Source organism: Equus caballus, chromosome 20 (assembly GCF_041296265.1).
Source record: "Equus caballus isolate H_3958 breed thoroughbred chromosome 20, TB-T2T, whole genome shotgun sequence".
Taxonomy (NCBI): domain Eukaryota; kingdom Metazoa; phylum Chordata; class Mammalia; order Perissodactyla; family Equidae; genus Equus; species Equus caballus.
The window spans coordinates 34,178,322-34,196,322 of NC_091703.1; the positions used below are offsets into that span (position 1 = coordinate 34,178,322).

Sequence of the window (18,001 nt, forward strand, 5' to 3'; positions counted from 1 at the left end):
TCCTGGAGACACAAGGCCCAGGTGATGTCCAAATCCCTGTGATCACAGATCCTGGTGGGACAAGGTTCTCCTGAAAGGACAAGGACAAGGAAGCAGAGAAGATGTCCCAACCAAGGAGTCCCCACGTCACAGGCCACAATGCACTGAACATCGACTGGGCACAGGCTTCAGTCTTACGCTCAGCTCATCACAGCCTTCTCCTGTCCCCACCTGCAACAGACTCAGCACAGCGAACAGGCAGATTCTGGAAGGTTCTCAGAGCCTCCATTTATTTCCCCTCTCAAATTTTAGGAATCTTCTCCTTTAATTAGCCCATCAATCCCTGATGGCAAGATTCTTAAAAAATGAGTTCATATCTAGATGTTTATTTTCAATAAGGAAGGAAGAAGCTGCAGGTCAGCCCAACACAAAGTTAAGACAGGGGTGGAATAAGCCCCGCCTCTCCTGGGACAGGAAAGTCAATCAGGGGACAGAACACAGGGCAGTTGGGAGGGAGTCACGGGGGGGACTAGTCTCCCCATCTCCTCACATTATGCCAAGAGGAACACAGACACACTCAGATGCCCTTTGCAGAAAGAGAAGTCAGAGTTTCCTGAAGTCACAATGGGGGTGGGACAGGAACAAATCTTGCATCATTCTGTCCCCTACAAGGCAGCTGTTTCACACTATAGAAGAAAACAATTATGAACAATTTAAGTCACTCACTATAATTAGTGACATTCTGAACAGCCCACCACATGCTCAGAATGTCCCAATCAAAGAGTCTCCATAACCTAGTCCAGGCCCCTCTGCCCCAACATCTCCCCACTCCAGGCTTCCAGAGTGTCACCTGCCTTGAGAGACACATCAGAGCCCTGGGCGCTGTCACTGCCTGGATTAGAACAAAACAGGACATGGTCAGAGTCCACAGGAGATGAGACTAAAGGAGGAACTCTGGGGTGGGTGAGCTCCCCATGGGCTCCCGTCTGCACTATCACAAGGGTCTCAGGCAACACACTCACTCCATCCTTACTTGCAGCCTGAGCATAGCCCCGTCCTTTCTCACCTAAGGGAATAAAACATCCTGTGAGAAACCAGGGAGGATGGAGGGCCATGAGGTCCTAAAGGAACCCCTAGTCCTAGAGCCCAGAGAAGTTTCCAGAACTGTCATTACAGATCCAAGGCAGGATCAGGAAACATGAGGGAAGCACATGTGTGGTGACTTCCCCTCACCATCTCGTCTGTCCTATGACTGTTGGGAATCAGGTCCCCATCACCAGATTCATCAAGGTGATAAATTTGTCCTTCATTCTCACAAGTGCTTTACTAAAGAGGAAGTGTTAGCAAACAGGGTCCCAGACTAGAAAAGCACATGTGCCTGTGGATGGGACTATCCATTAACCAGGCAGGACAAACTTCTACCTGGGCTTCAAACACCCCAGTGGGACAAGAAATCTCAGACCACACCCCTTCCCTACCTGAGCGCTTCTTCCTCCAGATCACAAGTCCAACCACCACAGCTCCAAGGAGAAGCAGGCCAGCAATGACGCCCACAGTGAGGATGGGGGACTCAGGAGGCGGCTCTGGGAAGGGAAGGGAAGGTGAGGGCCCTGACCCTCCTGAAGGTCTCCAGAAGAGCTCCTGATTTCCCTGAGAAGAGGCTCTGAGCCCACACCTCCCTTCTTACCCCATCTCAGGGTGACGGGCTCAGGCAGCCCCTCGTGCTGCACACGGCATGTGTATCTCTGCTCCTCTCCAGAAGGCACCACCACAGCCGCCCACTTCTGGAAGGTCCCATCCCCTGAAGGCCTGGCCTCCACAAACTCCGTGTCCTGGGTCAGGTCCTCTCCATCACGCTGCCAGGACAGGGTGATCTCCGCAGGGTAGAAGCCCAGGGCCCAGCACCTCAGGGTGACCTCACAGTCAGAGATGGGGTGGTGGGTCACATGTGTCTTTGGGGGATCTGAGGAGAAGGATCAGAAAATTCAGGAACTTTGCATCTGTTTGGGGCACTGAAGCAGCACTCATATGACCATCCTGAGAATGGACAGGACAGCTGGAGTGAGGGAAGGGAGCACAAAACCCAGACACCAGCCTGGACACAGGAACCTGAAATAAGCTCCAGTCCTTGGAAATTTCTGGAATCAGAGTGAGTGAGCCGAAGGGTAGGAGGCAGGTCTCTGAATAGGAGTAATGGGATTTCTGGTCCTGAGCTGGGTGGAGGCGGAATGACTCAGAGAATCTGGTCACACCTCAAACACGGTTAGGGTGTGAGTATGAAGAACAAGGCCTGAGAGAGAAAGTCCCAGAGCCTCTACCAGAGTCAGAGGGAACCGCGTCAGTCATTTCAGAGACAGCTTCTCCCTCCATCCCCGGAGAGCGTGGACCCCTTAAAGTCCCTGAGAGAAAGGCTAGCCCTCTGGGGAGTCACTCTTTGGCACTGGATCTGAAAACGCTGGTGGACTCAATCTCCAGACGCATGGGCTGGGCACATTCAGGTGTTGATCCCGTTTCCCTCCTCTCTCTGCGGGATGGCAGGCTGAGCCCCTCGGGAGATCAGGAGTCCCGCGGCCCCTCGTACCTGCGCGCTGCAGCGTCTCCTTCCCGTTCTCCAGGTGTCTGAGCAGCCACTCCACGCACGTGCCCTCCAGGTAGTTCCTCCAGCGCTCTGCCTCACCGGCCGCCTCCCACTTGCGCCGGGTCCGCGGTCCAGGAGCGCAGGTCCTCGTTCAGGGCGATGTAATCGGCGCCGTCGTAGGCGTCCTGCCTGTACCCGCGGAGGAGGCGCCCGTCCGGCCCCACGTCGCAGCCATACACAACCTGGAGAGTGTGAGACCCTGACCCCGCCCCGAGGTCAGCCCAGCACACCCGGCCCCGTCCCCGCCCCGTCCCCCCGCGGAGATTAAACCTAAACTGAAAATGAAACCGCGGAAAAGTCCCCGCCGGCTCTTCCCGGGTCGAGATGCGGGCGGGTCCCGCAGCCTCGGGGTGAATTTCGGACACGGAGACTCGGGGAGACCTCGGCCCGTCCGTGGGGATGGGGTTCGCGACCTGGACCCGGGCCCGCGTCGCTCACCGGCCTCGCTCTGGTTGTAGTAGCCGCGCAGGTTGTTCAGGCTCCCTCGGAAAGTCTGTGCGTTGTCCTTGAAGATCCGCGTGTTCCGCTCCCAATACTCCGGCCCCACGTGCTCCATCCACGGCGCCCGCGGCTCCGCTCTCGGACTCGCGGCGTCGCTGTCGAACCGCACGAACTGCGTGTCGTCCACGTAGCCGACGGAGATGAAGCGGGGCTCCCCGCGGCCGGGCCGGGACACGGCGGTGTCGAAATACCTCATGGAGTGGGAGCCTGGGGGCGGGGAGGGGCTGAGACCCGGCCGACCCTCCTCCCGGCGAGGGTCACAGGGTCAGAGGTTGATGAGGCGGACGTAGAAGTGCGGGGACTTGGGGCAGGACAAGAGAAGGGAGGGGTCGGGAAACCTGAGGCCCAGGTTGTGGGTCTGGACCTGGGTCCGCGGAGACTCGGGTTCCCTGGGTGTCCAACGCCCCCAGTCGCGTGGTGTCTTAGCTCCGCCCCCCGCAGAGGCCGTTTCCTCCCGACCCCGCACTCACCCGCCCAGGTCTCGGTCAGGGTCAGGGTCCCCGACAGCAGCAGGAGGAGGGTTCCGGGTGCCATGACCCTTATTCTTAGGATCTGAGGAGAATCTGAGCCCCGGAGGGTGGTGGAGACTTTATAACCAAGAAAGGCAGACACGCTGATGGGCTTCCCCAGAAACCAGACACTCAATGGGAGTGGGAACTGGGGCCCCGTCATGAGTCTCCAGGCAGGAGGACCTGACACAGGCTGTGAGAGGGAGCAGTGAATCTCAGGGAGACGGGGACTCCCCAACACTGAGCTTCAGAAACCGCCCCAGACTCCGCCCTCGGGGCCTGGAACCCTGAGAACCACTTGCCCTGACCCCTCTCCTCCTGCACCGAGAGCTCTTTGTCACACCGTCTCCCTGAGTCCTGGCCCGGGGGCTGTCTGAGGAAACCAGGGAGAGACCCCCAGGCTGGGCTCAGCCCCTCTTCCTCCTCTTACTGGAATCCCTCTCCCTGAAATGGATTCCTTACATTTCACCCCTGACCTCTCCCCTGGACTCTTCTAGAAGAAAACTCACCCCCAGGGATCTTGATGCCAGAGAGTGAGCTCGCCCTGGGAATGGAGGTGGAGGGACAGGGCTCGTCTCTTTAAACCTGGAGAAGTTGTGCCTGAAAACACCAGATAGAGGTTCTCATGGAGAGCAGCTTCCTTTTTGTTTATTAACCACAGTGGGTAACACGATCTTGGAAACCCTGAGCATCAGGAATCTAATCTGTAAAAGCAGTGATTTCGGCCCCTTCATACAGAAATGTCTCTGCCCAGCCCTGCAGTCAGACTCACAAAGCTCCTGTTACTTTCCAGTCAGTATATCTGTGACTTCAGGTTGTTGTATTTTAAAATGATCTTCATTCCCTCGTTTGTCCCGGTGAGTCCCTGACATGTCCTCAGTACAACGAAGCACAAGGAAACAGAGTTTGTTGTTGTGGATTAATTTTCTCAAAGTTGCTAGTGCTCATGCAGTCAGAATGCCATTCACCAGAGCCCCTGCACTGCCTCTTTTTATGAGTTCTTCACATCTGAGCAGTGTGAATATTTTATTGGGACACATTTTTTAAACTGATTAACATAAGGGGCATTAGTGTTTAGGAAGCCCCACAGAATATAGTAAACACCAAATGCAAAGGCTACCCTGCTGGGCTTGTAGATATATTTACTAAAGACCTATGAAACAATACATATGCTTAAATCTGAGGATTCCACTGCTGTAGAATTTTTTCCCTCTGCTTCTTTTCCTACGCCTGTTTCTCCAGCCCTTCTCTCTGTCCCTCTCACCCCTTTTCTCCCCTTCGTCTCCACCACCCTCTCAGGCCTGAACTGTGGCAACAGTGCCACCCCTCACCTGCCACCCATGGACTATCCTTCCCACAGGGGTCAGGGATCCTGCTAGTGTGAGTCAGGAGGTGTCATTTCTTCACTAAAACACTCCAATGGCTCCATCTCACTCTTGGGAAGCCTCTAGAATGTAAGACACATGAGCACAGAGGCTTTGGGCTATTCAGGTCAAAGCTGTATCCCCAGCATATACAACCATGCTTGTACATAGTAGGGATTAAATTACTTGTTGACTAAATGAATGAAATATGATTGCATTAAAATTTAATTACGTTACTGAAAAATCATAAAATGAAAAACAGAAAAAAATTTGGAAAGATTTTATTTTATGCGACTAGCATGCTTATCAGTTCATAAATTCATTCCACTGGGGAAAATGCTATGTGCTTATTTGTTGCACAGTGAGCTTCTATATTAGTTTGTACTGCGTAACAAAACCACAACTTAGTGGTTCAAAACAACACCCACTTATTTGCTTACAGTTCCTTAGTCAGAAATCCGTGCATGGTGTGTGTGGGTTCTCTGTTCAGGATTTCACAAAGCTGCATTCTCATCTTGAGCTCAGGATCCTGCTCTAAGCTTATACAGAGCTTGTTAGCGGAATTCACGTTTTTCCAGCTGTAGGGCTGAGGACCCTCTTTCCTTGACAACTGTCAGCGAGGAGCCAGAGGAGGGCTGCTCCCAACACCTACTGGTCACCAGCATTCTTCGCCATGAGGCTTCCATTTCAAAGCCCACAATGGAGAAAATCCCTTATGTTGAATCTTTCTCACCTTTGAATCTCTTTGCTCAGGAAGAACCCAGTGCTTTTAAGGGCTGACCTGATTAGGACAGTCCCACCCAGGACAATCCCCTTGTCTTCAGATCAACTGATTTGAGATCTTAGTTACATCTGCAAAATCCCTTCTCAGCAGCATCTATGTTAGTGTTTGGTTGAATAACTGGGGGGAAGGAGAGTAACCAGAAGGTGGTTATTGTGGACCATCATAGAATCAGCCTAGCACAGCCTGGTTATTCCTTTGTGTTTAATTGGGTCTTGGTTAGAAATTTAAGTTCAAATAAATAGATTGTTGTGAATGGTAATAAAATGCATCCTGTTTATTAGCCATGGAAATTCTTCTTAAATCTTAAAACCAAATGATGTGATTAATATTTAATACAGTCGTCCCGCTTATCCACAAGGATACCCTCCAAGACCCCCAGTGGATGCCTGAAACCGGGGATAGTATCAAACCCTATATACTGTGTTTTTTCCTATGCATACTTTTGCACTTTGGGGCCGTTATGAAGTAAAATAAGAGTTCTTTGAACACAAGCACTGTGATACCAGGACAGTTGCTCTGATAACTGAAACAGCTACTATGTGACTAATGGGCGGATAGCATACGTGGCGTGGATACACTGGACCAAGAAATGATTCACATCCCAGGCAGGACAGAGCAGGATGCTGCCAGATTTCATCAAGCAACTCAAAATGGCATGCAATTTAAAACTTGTAAATTGTTTATTTCTGGAATTTTCCATTTAATGTTTTCAGACGACAGTTGACAGCAGGTAACTGAAACTGTGGAAAGCAAAAGTGCAGATAAGAGGGAACTAGTGTAATTAATTTAGAGCAAGCAAAAGTTAAAGGGCAATAATTCACTCTCTCTTTGGACTCTGTGTTAGTTATGTACCCCAGCATAAGAAATTACCCAAAACTTAGCAGCTCAAAACAACAAACAGGTATTATCTCCCACAATTTCCCAGGGTCAGCAATCCAGCAGAGGGTTACCTGAGTACTTCTGGCTCAGGGCCTCTCTCAAGGTTGCAGTCCAGTTGTTGCCTAGGGCTGCATCAGCTGATGGCTTGACTGGGGCTGGGACATTTCCATGAAACTTGGCTCATTGATATGGCTGTTGGAAGAGGCCTCAGTTCCTTGCTGGATGGTCCCAGGAGGCCTCACTTCTTACCTATGTCATTCCATTAGGTGGTTAATGATTAGGTAGCTGATGTCTCCCAAAGCAAGTGATCCGAGAGAGAGCTGGGAAGGTGGAAGCTGCAATGTGTTTTCTGTCCTAGACTCATAGTCACACACCATTACCTCAGCCTTATTCTGTCAGTTAGCAGTGAGTAATTAAGCATGGCCTACACTCAAGAGGAGGGAATTAAGCTCCACCTCTAGAAGGGAGGAGTATCAACAAATTTACATACATGTTAATACCAAAATTTAAATTAGATATTGTTTCAGAATTTTGTAAATCAAAGCTTCTTTTATCGGATTTTTTTTTAGTGCTTTATATTTCTCTTTCGGAAAATAATGATTAAAAGTTTGACAGAGAGAAAGGAGATACAACAATATTTGTAAGTTTTTCTTGCAAATGCCTTTAATAATAGTGTTCCCTTCAATAAATTGCAAGAAAGTTGAGAACATGTAGTAGGTAGATCAAATGCTGTACTTTGAAGATGTGAGTGCCATAATAATAATACCTTTGAAATAATAACTCTGTTTCCCTTTAGAAGTTTCAAATTTAGTTTAATGTCAAAAATATTGGTTAAAAACCCAATTTTCTTACTCAAGATCATATTCAAATATAGTTGCCTAATGAAATTGCTTTTCAGTTAGAAAAATGTGAATCTCATACCTCAGTCTGTACACCTAGCTTAGCATCATGACGACAATATTGGTGGGATGCAGTAGGGAGGAATGGTTGACCCCAATCTGGGAACAAGGTTTTCTAAAAACTGGCTGTTCAGTTGGCATCCTATAATAAATTTAACATCATTCCCTGTGTTTTGGAATGAGATTTGGTACAAGTGACTCGGACACCAATGTGATTCTAACAAGCACCGTTCATATGTGCCTCTAAAGTGTTTTTAAAGCAACTCCATTGTGTTTTCCAGTCACGCTTTCTGTTCTATCACTGGTTGGGTATACATTTATAAGGGTTTCCATTTTCCTTCACATTGATCAACAATGTGCTTTTCCACTTCTGTAAAAGTAGTTAATTTGGTTCTATGTGGGGTTAAATGTAACACATCAAATCCTTCTCAAGACAGAATTACGTTGACATCAGATTGGACACAGTAGACCAGAAAATCTACAGAGATGCCAGTGAGCAGAAGATCAGATGGCCTATTTCTAGCCGGTGCTAATTTTTTATGGCGAACTGGCACTCTCTCTCAACACTGCTCATAATATTGGCTGTGGCTTTGTTCCAATGTGGGTGTTCTTGCTAAGGATCCTTTCAATGAATTTTGGTATTTTCTTTTCTCTTTCATTTTTAAAAAATTAATCAGAAATGCTTCATAGCTGCAATTTGAAAAATGCCAGTTTACAGAGTTATGACCAGACAAATACCTGGCGCCCATCAGTGCTGTAAGAAACAGAACTTGTGAAGCCACTGTGGCCACCTCCGCAATCCCATCCCCCAGATGGAACCTCTACCCTGAGCCTTGTGTTCACTATTCCCTTGAGTTTCTCTAAAGATTTCACAGTAAGTGTATATATCCCTGAACCAAATAGTATTTAGTTTTGCCTGGTTTTGAACTGCCTGTAGTGAACTCAGACTGCATAGACTCTTCATGACTCAGATTTACGTAGGAGAGTTATCCCTCATGTGTGAAGCTGTCATTCATCTATTTTTACAGCTGAAGTTTTACATTTTATGATTATACCACAATTTTTCTATTTTCCTTTGATTCATATTGGGTTATTCCAGTTTTTGCTGTAAACATTAGTGAACGTGTCTCCTGGGGCACATAGACAAGCAATTCCCCAGAGTGTATGATGACGAGTAGAATGGCTGGATTATATGGGGTGTGTACTTTAACCACACGAGATAATGTTAATTTGATTTCCAAAGTGCTTGTGCCAATTTAACTTTTACCAGGAATGTAAGAGTTCACGCTGCCAATGTGATTGTTCTGAAAATAAAAAGCTCAGCCGAAGAGGAGGAATTAGAAGTTGAAAGTGGGGCCAGCCCCCAGTGGCCTGATGACTGAGTTTGGCATGTTCTACTTCAGCAGCCTGGGTAGGGTTCCTGGTACGGACCTACACCACTAGTCTGTCAGTGACCATGCTGTGGTGGCATGGTCACGTACAAAATAGAAGATTCTTGACAGAAAATTTTTTTATTTTTTATTTTTGCTGAGGAAGATTTGCCTTGAGCTAACATTTGTCACCTATCTTCCTCTATTTTGTATATGAGCGACCACCACAGCATGGCCACTGACAGACTAGTGCTGTAGGTCCATGCCAGGAACCAAACCCAGGCCACCGAAGCAGAGTGCACCAAACTCAGCCACTCAGCCACCAGGGCTGGCCCAATAAAAACATTAAAAAGAGAAAAAAGTTGAAAGCAACTGCTTTGGCTGCAGAATCACCTAGGCATTTTTTCAGATTCTATTAATAACTTTATTTACTTTTATTCCATGTATGTTGGCATTATACTTTTATCATATAGGTCCAGATAATTCTTCCTTTCAGCATAACCACATGGTGCTTTTTTATGTTTGAATTCTTCTGTAATAAAAAGAAAAAAGGGATGAGGGAGAGAGAGAAGGAGAAAAGATAAAAGAAAAGAGGGAACAGGGGAGGAATTGGACATAGCAAAGAGAGAGGGCATTTCCGAGGAAATCAAAGGATCTAGACTAATGGAAATTAAGGGAGAGTTATTAGTTATCTATTGCTGTGCCACAAACTACTCCAGAATTTAGTGACTTACAACAATAAATATCTGTTACGTCAAAGAGAGAATACAAAGACAAGCAAAACAGAGCGGATAAAGAGAGGATAAAGAGAGGACTTTACAAGATGGAATAAGTAATAGGTTGTTGGTATACAGATGAAAATGATTTTGTTAGTCCAAGCCCTCCAAGAAGCAGACACCAAGATGAGATTAAACTAAGCAGTATTTTATTAGAAGCAACACCCAGCAGAGAATATGGAGAAGGAGCCAGAAAATGCCGAGAGAGGCAGCAGACCGAGATGCAAGTCTGATCCCAAGTGATGGTCAGAAGGAGAGAGGGTTTGTTGGACTATCCTAGACCACTGGGCGATCTCAGTGAATGGAGCAAGGCCCCAGGGGGTCCTCAGCCACATTCAGCTGTCAGAGGAGCCCCTGTCTCCCAGCAGTAGCCTGCCTCGGTGTCCCTGCTGTGACTAGTCATTCTGAAACAGCCCATGGGAAGCAGGGCCTCTGTGCAAATGCTGCCTTGGATTTCAGAGCCCAGGAGGGGGCCTTTGTGGCTTTCCTGGGGGATGTGACCTAAAACCTCCTACCTGAGGGATCTGGGCTCGTGGAACTCAAACCCTTCTCAGGCTGGGAGCTGCCTGTGTTCAGTCCAGTTACAGCAGAGGGAGAACCAGGAGGTGCCAAAGTCTATCACTCGGGTTCCACAGGTATTCCTCCTGCCCCAGTGTTTGACACAGCCCCACCCTCCTGTGGATCAGGGTCCATTACTTCTCCCTCCAGAAGATGTGACTGCTCTCCTCACCTGCTGGTCTTGTAAGTGAGCATAAGTGAGGCCGTCTTGTTATGCTAAATGGCCCCAGCCCATCCTCTGTGTGACTACTCACTGCTCTGCACATACTCTAAACAAATCCACAGGCTCTGTTCATTCATGGCCTCCACTTACATACGTACTCCCCAATAGCTTGATTAATTAAAACTTTCTTCTGTCATGCCTGAAGGAAACCCTTCATTACTGCCCATTTCCCCTATAAAACTGCCTCCAGATTCCATAATCTTTGAAGATGGGTGTTGAGACATTAGTCACCTGTCTTCTGGCTGGTGGCCAGTGATTAGATTTGCTGGCTAATCTAATATAGTTAAACTTCTTTTCTCTACCCCTAATTCATTGTGATTAATTGGCTCAGATTGTGATGAGCAAAGTGAATTGGTTGCTCAGGTATCAGTTCTGGCGACGTAGATGGGACCCCAGCCTCTGCCTGTGGCTAGTCGACTTGGAGGAGGTGGTTTTGGTATTTTTCCCTGTGGCTGTCTGGTGGCTTTTGCTTTCTCTTTTTTTCCACCTGGGGAATTCTCCTTGTGGCTTCCTCACTTGCCGACCGCCTCTAACACTTCAGTGATCCAGAAACCCAGGATTGGATGGTAAACTGACGGAGCTTGTGTCTGCAGCTAGGTGAGTAATCCAAAGAGCACTCTTGGGTACTATGTATGCCTTTTTCCTTCTTGGTCAGGCCAAGATCCATCTGTTAAGTGCCATTGTTTAGGAATAAAGGAAAGTACAGACTGCCTAGCATGTTATCTGGAAGACTAGTCTCTGGTTTTTCTGTGGTGTGCACGCTTCTATGGTCTATTCTCCTGAGTGTGTGTGTCATTCCTCTAGTCTGTGTGCCAGTTCTTCCCTGGGTCAGAATCCCACAGCCTCCAGGGCTTGTTACGTCATCTGTGGGGACGTGAAGTTTGCGAGCTTTACTGTCAAGTGTCAACACGGAATTATACGCCTCCATGCAGGCATTGCTCTTTGTGTGCTAACCCTTGGGAGGAGGTCGTGAGCGCACGGCCCGACCATCCTTTCCCCCCCTTTTCTGTCTTGTCCAGTACCTTCTTTGCTGTATTGTGTGTAAGTTAGATTTGGGCTTAAAGTAAACCGGACTTGGACTTCTTGCAAAATAGAAGATTTAAAAACTTTCTGCCAGGCACCTGACCCCCTACAACCAGTTGGGAAATTAGATCTTTAGCCCACCTTAAACCATTACCTCTTGCCTCTTTGGCTTGTTTTGCACTAGTGCAAAAACTGTGCCTTTGGGTGGAGTGGGATTTGACTGTGTGCCAGTTTTTCTCCATGGGTGCCACTCCATCCATCACCCCTATAAAAATGTCTGTTAGGGTGCATGCTGGCAAATGGGGCTGGCTTCAGTTATGAGCCCATGACAAAGAAAAGAATTTTTTACTGTAACGTGGCCTGGCCCAAGCATACACCGGGCTCAGGAGAAAAGTGGCCCCAAAACGGATCGCTCAATCAGGATACCATCTTGCAGCTAGAATTGTTCTACAAGAAGGAAGGAAAGGAAGATAAAGTCTCCTATGTTCAAGCCTTTATGCTGTTATATCTAGATCAGGGAAGGAGGGACAATGGACCGAGGAGTCCCCGGGCTCCTCCTCCCTCTTTTCCCAGGCCCACTGCTTGTCCAGGGGAAAATGCCTGAAGGATTGCCAGGTCGAAGAGAAGGACTCTCTCCTCAAACCCAGGAAGGGACACACTTCACTCAGGGGGCCTCTTTCCGTAGCAGGGCAATTTCCACTGTGACAATACCCCATAGGCCTAAAGGGACAAGGGCAACTGGCTAGCCTTGTTTGGATCCACTCTCCTCTCTATACCTCAGATCATTTTAACTGAAAAAACATTTATATGCCTAGATGCCCTGTTCCTCTCCTGGGACAAAAGCTTCTATGTAAACTGAATGCTCAAGTGACTTTTGCTCCAGGCCAGCTAAAGGTGCAAGTACCACCAAAACAATCATCTTTACAGTTCCAGATGGCCCTGCTAGATGTTCAAACACACTGCCTGACCCACTGCGACCAGAGATTCTCAAGGAGGTAAGACCAGACGTGTGGGCAGAGGGGAAGCCTGGGAAAACAAAGCATGCCCAGGCGATTCATATAGCCCGAAACAATGTCTACTAAAAACTGGAGGCTCAGAAAAGCATTCAGCCAGTTTTTCAGAAAGTCCTGGTGGCAGGATTAATCAGACCTTGCCAGTCTCCACATAATACTCCTGTTCTCCCAATCAAACAAACGAAAAACAACAACAAGAACAATTCAGAGAAATATCGGTTTGTTCAGGACCTTTGTGTCATAAATAAGGTGGTTTAGGACCTACACCCTGTGGTGCCCAGCCCTTACACCTTGCTAACCAACATGCTGGGTGAATCTGGCTGGTTTTCAGTTTTTTATTTAAAAGATGCATTCTTCTGCATACTGCTCGTAGAAGAATCACAACAAATCTTTCCCTCTGTGTGATGTGACCCAGATATTCAGGCCACTCAACAATATTGTTGGACAGTGCTGCCCCAGGGCTTCAAAAACTCCCCTACACTATTTGGGGAGGCCCCAGCTAAAGACCCGAGCCACTTACAATTATAAGAAGCATTACTCTTATAGCACATAGATGACTTGCTGATCGTGTGCACCATTTGTGAGCAGTGTCTGGCCAACACAATAAAGACCTTAAATCCTTTGGCTGAATATGGGTACAAGGTCTCACAAAAGAAAGCACAGATCTGCAAACAAAAAGTTCCATACTTAGGGTTTGCATTATCAAAAGGCCAGAGGGAACTGCAGCCAGACCAAAAAAAGGGCTATGGCATGCTGAGCCCTCCCACCAACTGGAAACAGCTGTGAGGATTCTTGGGCATGGCTGGTCTCTGTGGGATTTGGATTCCTGACTATGGTCTCATACTAAAATCCCTCTATGAGATTATAAAACGGCTAGACCGGGAGCCACTAGAATGGACAAAGGAGTGTCAGGTGGCCTTTGATACCATCAAGACAAAGTTAATTTCACCCTCAACCTTGGGGCTTCCTAACTTGGACAAGCCCTTCAGCCTATAAGTACATGGAAGGCAGGGAACAAGCTTGGGGGTTTTAACTCAAATAGTGGGCATGACACCCCTGCCAGCCAATGGCTTATTTTTCCAAGCAATTAGATCAGACTGTAAAGGGATGCCCCCACCAGCACCACCACCTAAGGGCAATACTGCTACCTGTGACTTCTTACAGAAAGCTGAAAATTTTACCCTGGGCGAACCCACCATGGTATGTGTGCCACATCAAGTACTCACATTGTGGGAACCAAAAGGAGGATACTGGCTCATTTCAGGATAGATGGGCAAATACCAGGCCATCCTTTTGGACAATCCAAATGTATGGATGCAAGTATCATCCTCCCTAAACCCAGCCACCTTGCTCCCTAATAAGACATCACAAGCCTCAGAACATGACTGCTTACAAGTTATGGAGACACTGTATCCTAGCTGAGCTGACTTGTAGGACTGTCTGAGGAACCTGACGTGGAACTCTTCACAGGTGGCAGCAGCTTCAGGGATCAAGGTGAGAGGTGTGTGGGGCACACAGTCATAACTTTACAAGAGATTTTAGAGGCAAGGCCCTACTCACAAGGACATCAGATCAAAAGGTAAAAATAATCACCCTCATGCTGGCTCTACATCTAGCTCAAGGAGATAAAAATGTCATACTCTTGGGGCAATCTGAAAGGAAGAAAGGAGCCTCAACAGCAGGAAAAAAGAAATCAGACATGGCTCTGAAATCTTGAAACTGCTTGGTGCTATTAATGAGCCTGCTCAGGTTGCCCTGGCCACCAGAGGGAAAATCTAATGGGTCCAAATATACATCATAGGGCCTCACTTACAAAGAACTATATAACAGGTGACTAAAAATTACATAATCTGTGCAAAGAACAACCCCAAGACCAATTCCAGTCCCCCACACCTGGGCACCCAGCATAAAGGAAATTGGCCTACTGGAGTCTGGCAAATAGACATTATCTAGATGCCCCAGGCAGCTAGGAATTTTAGGTTTTTATTAGTATTCGTGGACACCTTCACCAGGTGGGTAGAAGCTTTTCCCACTCAGATGAGAAAAGATCAGAAGTCATTCACATGTTGCTAAAAGAAATCATCCCTAGGTTTGGTCTGCCTGATACCTTGCAGAGTGATAACCAGCTTTTGTGTCCCAAATAACCCAACAAGTGTCCAGTAGCTTAGGCATCCAATGGATATTACATTCAGCTTGGAGACCTCAATCAACTGGAAAGATGGAGAAAATAAATCACTCCTTAAAGAAGACCATTGCCAAAATCTGCCAGGAAACACAACTAACTTGGGATGAGGCTCTGCCCTTTGCCTTGCTACAGGTTAGAGCAGCTCCCCGAAGTGGACTTACATTGACTCCGTTCGAAATTCTATGTGAGAGACCCTTTCGGGCATCTCCCCAATAGCTTCATAAATTGAAACTTTTCTATGTCATGCCTGAAGGGAACCCCTTCATTACTGCCCATTTCCCCTGTATAACAGCCCGAAGATTCTGTAATCTTTGAAGCTGGGTTTTTGAGACATTAGTCATCATCTTCTGCTTTGCTGGCTAATCTAATCTAATTAAACTTCCTTTCTCCATTCCTAACTCATTGTGAGTAACTGGCTTAGATTGTGGTGAGCAGAGTGAGCCCATTGCTCTGTATCAATTCTGGCGACCCAGAAGGGACCCTAGCCTCTGCCAGTGGTTAGTCAACTTGGAGGAAGTGTTTTATGGATTTTTGCCTGTGGCTGTCTGGTGGCTATTTCTTCCTTTTCTTCCCACCTGGGGAATTCCCCTTGTGGCTTCCTCACTTGTCGACCGCCTGTAACACTTCAGTGATCCAGAAACCAAGGAATGGATGGTAACATTTCTGTGCTGTGGATAGCATGGCCTTACTCCAGAATCCCAGCTGCCAGCATGTGATTCTTCCACTGGGATTTGCCTTTAGCTCCACACGGCATCTTTTCATCCACTGACACCTCCAACACCATCAGGTCTGATGGACGGTGGCTGATTACACCACAGCCTGGAACTGCTGCAGTGTCCTTTCATGTCCAAGCCCCACTCAGAGCTGGCATCCTTCAAGGTCACGCAGAATATGGCCAAACAGTATACCCAGGTGTGGAATGTGTTGTCAGAACCCAAAATAGGCCTACCAGGCAGTGTGCTCCCTTCTTTGCAGTGAGGGATACAAGATGCACCAATTGTCTTTTACTCTGGAGGGGACATGCCTGCATGCCCCTAACCACTGGACCTCTAGAACCGAACTGAGGTGGCCACTCCCTGAATCTCTGTCAGGTTTATTTTCCACTCTCCGGAGTGCACATGCTTTACCGAGGCCTCCAGCATACTTTCCACTTATTGCTCATCCATCCCAATCAACATGATGTTGTCAATGAAATGAACTAACGTGATATTCTACGTGATGTCCAGGAGTCCAGATCTCTTAAGACAATATCTGAGAGGAATGCAGAGTTAAAAGAGCCCTGAGGCAAACCATAAATAAATGTTGTTCCTTCGAAGCTAATCATTCCACCTCCACATTTCCAGCAGGAATAAAAAAGAGCACACTCACCAAATCTACAGCCACATACCATGTGCCTGAGGCCTTACTAACCTGCTCTAGCAGTGACATCACGTCCAGCACAGCAGCTGCATCAGGACCACTACTTGGTTGAGTCTGAAGTAGCTCATGCATCCTTTAGACCACAACAGGCTCCTGCAGGGACAGATCGCTGAATTAACTAGAGATAATACCACCACGGCCCCTGCATCCGTCAGGTCTCTAATGGTGGTGCTAACCCCTACAATACCTGCAAAACCTCCACAATACCTGCCCATGGGACACAGTATCATTTCTGACTTGACCAAAATGGGGCCAATTTCAGAGGTTTCCTTGGTCTTCAGCACAAAGAGAGACCTTATTCCACAGACCAGGGACCCAGTATGGAGGTTACTCAAACTGCAAAGCATATCAATGCCAATTATGCACTCGTGGAAGGGGGATGATTGCCGGGTGGGTCCGTGGACCCAGGGGTCCCATTCTGAGCCACACTTTGTCCAGGACTCCATTTATTACCTGGCTTCTATAGGCCCCACTGTAATAGGGGGACATGATTGATGCTGTGGGTATCAATGCAATTTCTGGGCAACGTATGATAAATATATGATAAAATAATAGTATCAGTGTTTCCAGACCTTAGGCCACCCTGCAAGAAGATGAGGAGGAGAAATGGACGTCAGAGAATGGGAAGCATGAAGTGGAGACTATGGAAGGGCTGGGTTATTGGCAATGACAAGGTCTATGGGTACAAGGGAGTGGGGGACTCAGGGAGAGCAGAGTAGAAGGTCATGGAGGAGAGGAGTTCAAGGAACTGAGAGGCCAGGGAGTGAGAGCGTCCTCTCTGCTGTGTGGTTTCTATTGCTGCCATAAAGATCACCTCAGACCTAGTGGCTTCAACAACACGCATTTATTATCTCATGGTTACGTAGGATACAAGGCCAGGTTCTCACTGGGCTAAGATCAAGGTGTCGCAGGTTCTCTTCCTTACTAGGAGCTCTGGAAGACTCCACTTCCAAGCTGGTTTAGGTTGTTCTCTCAATTCACTTCTTTGCAGCTGTAAGGCTGAGGTCCTCATTTCCTTGCTGGCTGTCAGCTGGAGCCGCCCTAGCCCATAGAGGATCTCTTCAGTCCTCCAACATGGGAACCTACAGCACACCAGTCTTTCTCCCACTTGAGACCTCTCTGATTTCCCCTCTGCCACATCTCCTCTAGAGCATCCCTCTGATTTCAGCCAGAGAAAATTCTCATCTTTTAAGCATTCATGTCATTTGTTTGGGCCCAGCCAGATAATCCACCATAATCTCCCTACCAGGATAATCCCTCTATTTTAAGGTCCTTAAACTTAATTTGCTGTTGTTAGTGTCATCAAGTTGATCTGACTCTGGGGCCGGCTCCGTGGCCAAGTGGTTAAGTTCGCATGCTCCGCTGCGGCGGGCCAGGGTTCAGATCCTGGGCGTGGACATGGCACTGCTCGTTAGGCCACGTTGAGGTGGCATCCCACATCCCACAACTAGAAATATCTGCAACTAAGATATACAACTGTGTACGGTTGGGGGTGGGGGGTGTTTGGGGAGATAAAGCAGAAAAATAAAAAAAAAATTGACAACAGTTGTTAGCCCAGGAGCCAATCCTTACAAAAAAAAAAAAAAAGGAAGATTGGCAACAGTTGTTAGCCCAGGTGCCAATCTTTAAAAAAAAAAAGTTGATCTGACTCCTAGATACCCTGCATACAGCAGAGCAGAACCCTGCCTGGTCTTTTGGTGCCATCCTCTCACCTTCTGGCGCTGTAGTACACAATGTCCACACTGCTATTCATAGGGTTTTCATGGCCAATTCTTGTCAGGAGTGAGTGGCCGTGTCCTTCTTCTTTGTCTTAGGCTGGAAGCTCCGCTGAAACCTGTCCACCATGGGTGACCCTGCTGGTATATGAAATACTGGTGGCAT

At 47.7% G+C, this 18,001-nt stretch overlaps 1 long non-coding RNA gene and 1 pseudogene across 1 annotated transcript; both read right to left on the reverse strand.

Moving 5' to 3' along the window:
* Positions 1–532: 532 nt before the first annotated feature.
* Positions 533–3,826, reverse strand: LOC111769185 (class I histocompatibility antigen, Gogo-OKO alpha chain-like; annotated as a pseudogene).
* Positions 3,827–4,136: 310 nt separating this feature from the next.
* Positions 4,137–17,976, reverse strand: LOC138919629 (uncharacterized). The gene is made up of 3 exons (XR_011429971.1): positions 17,833–17,976; positions 16,112–16,213; positions 4,137–4,227 (listed from the first exon to the last, which is right to left on the reverse strand). It is a non-coding gene; the product is annotated as an uncharacterized lncRNA (long non-coding RNA).
* Positions 17,977–18,001: the final 25 nt, after the last annotated feature.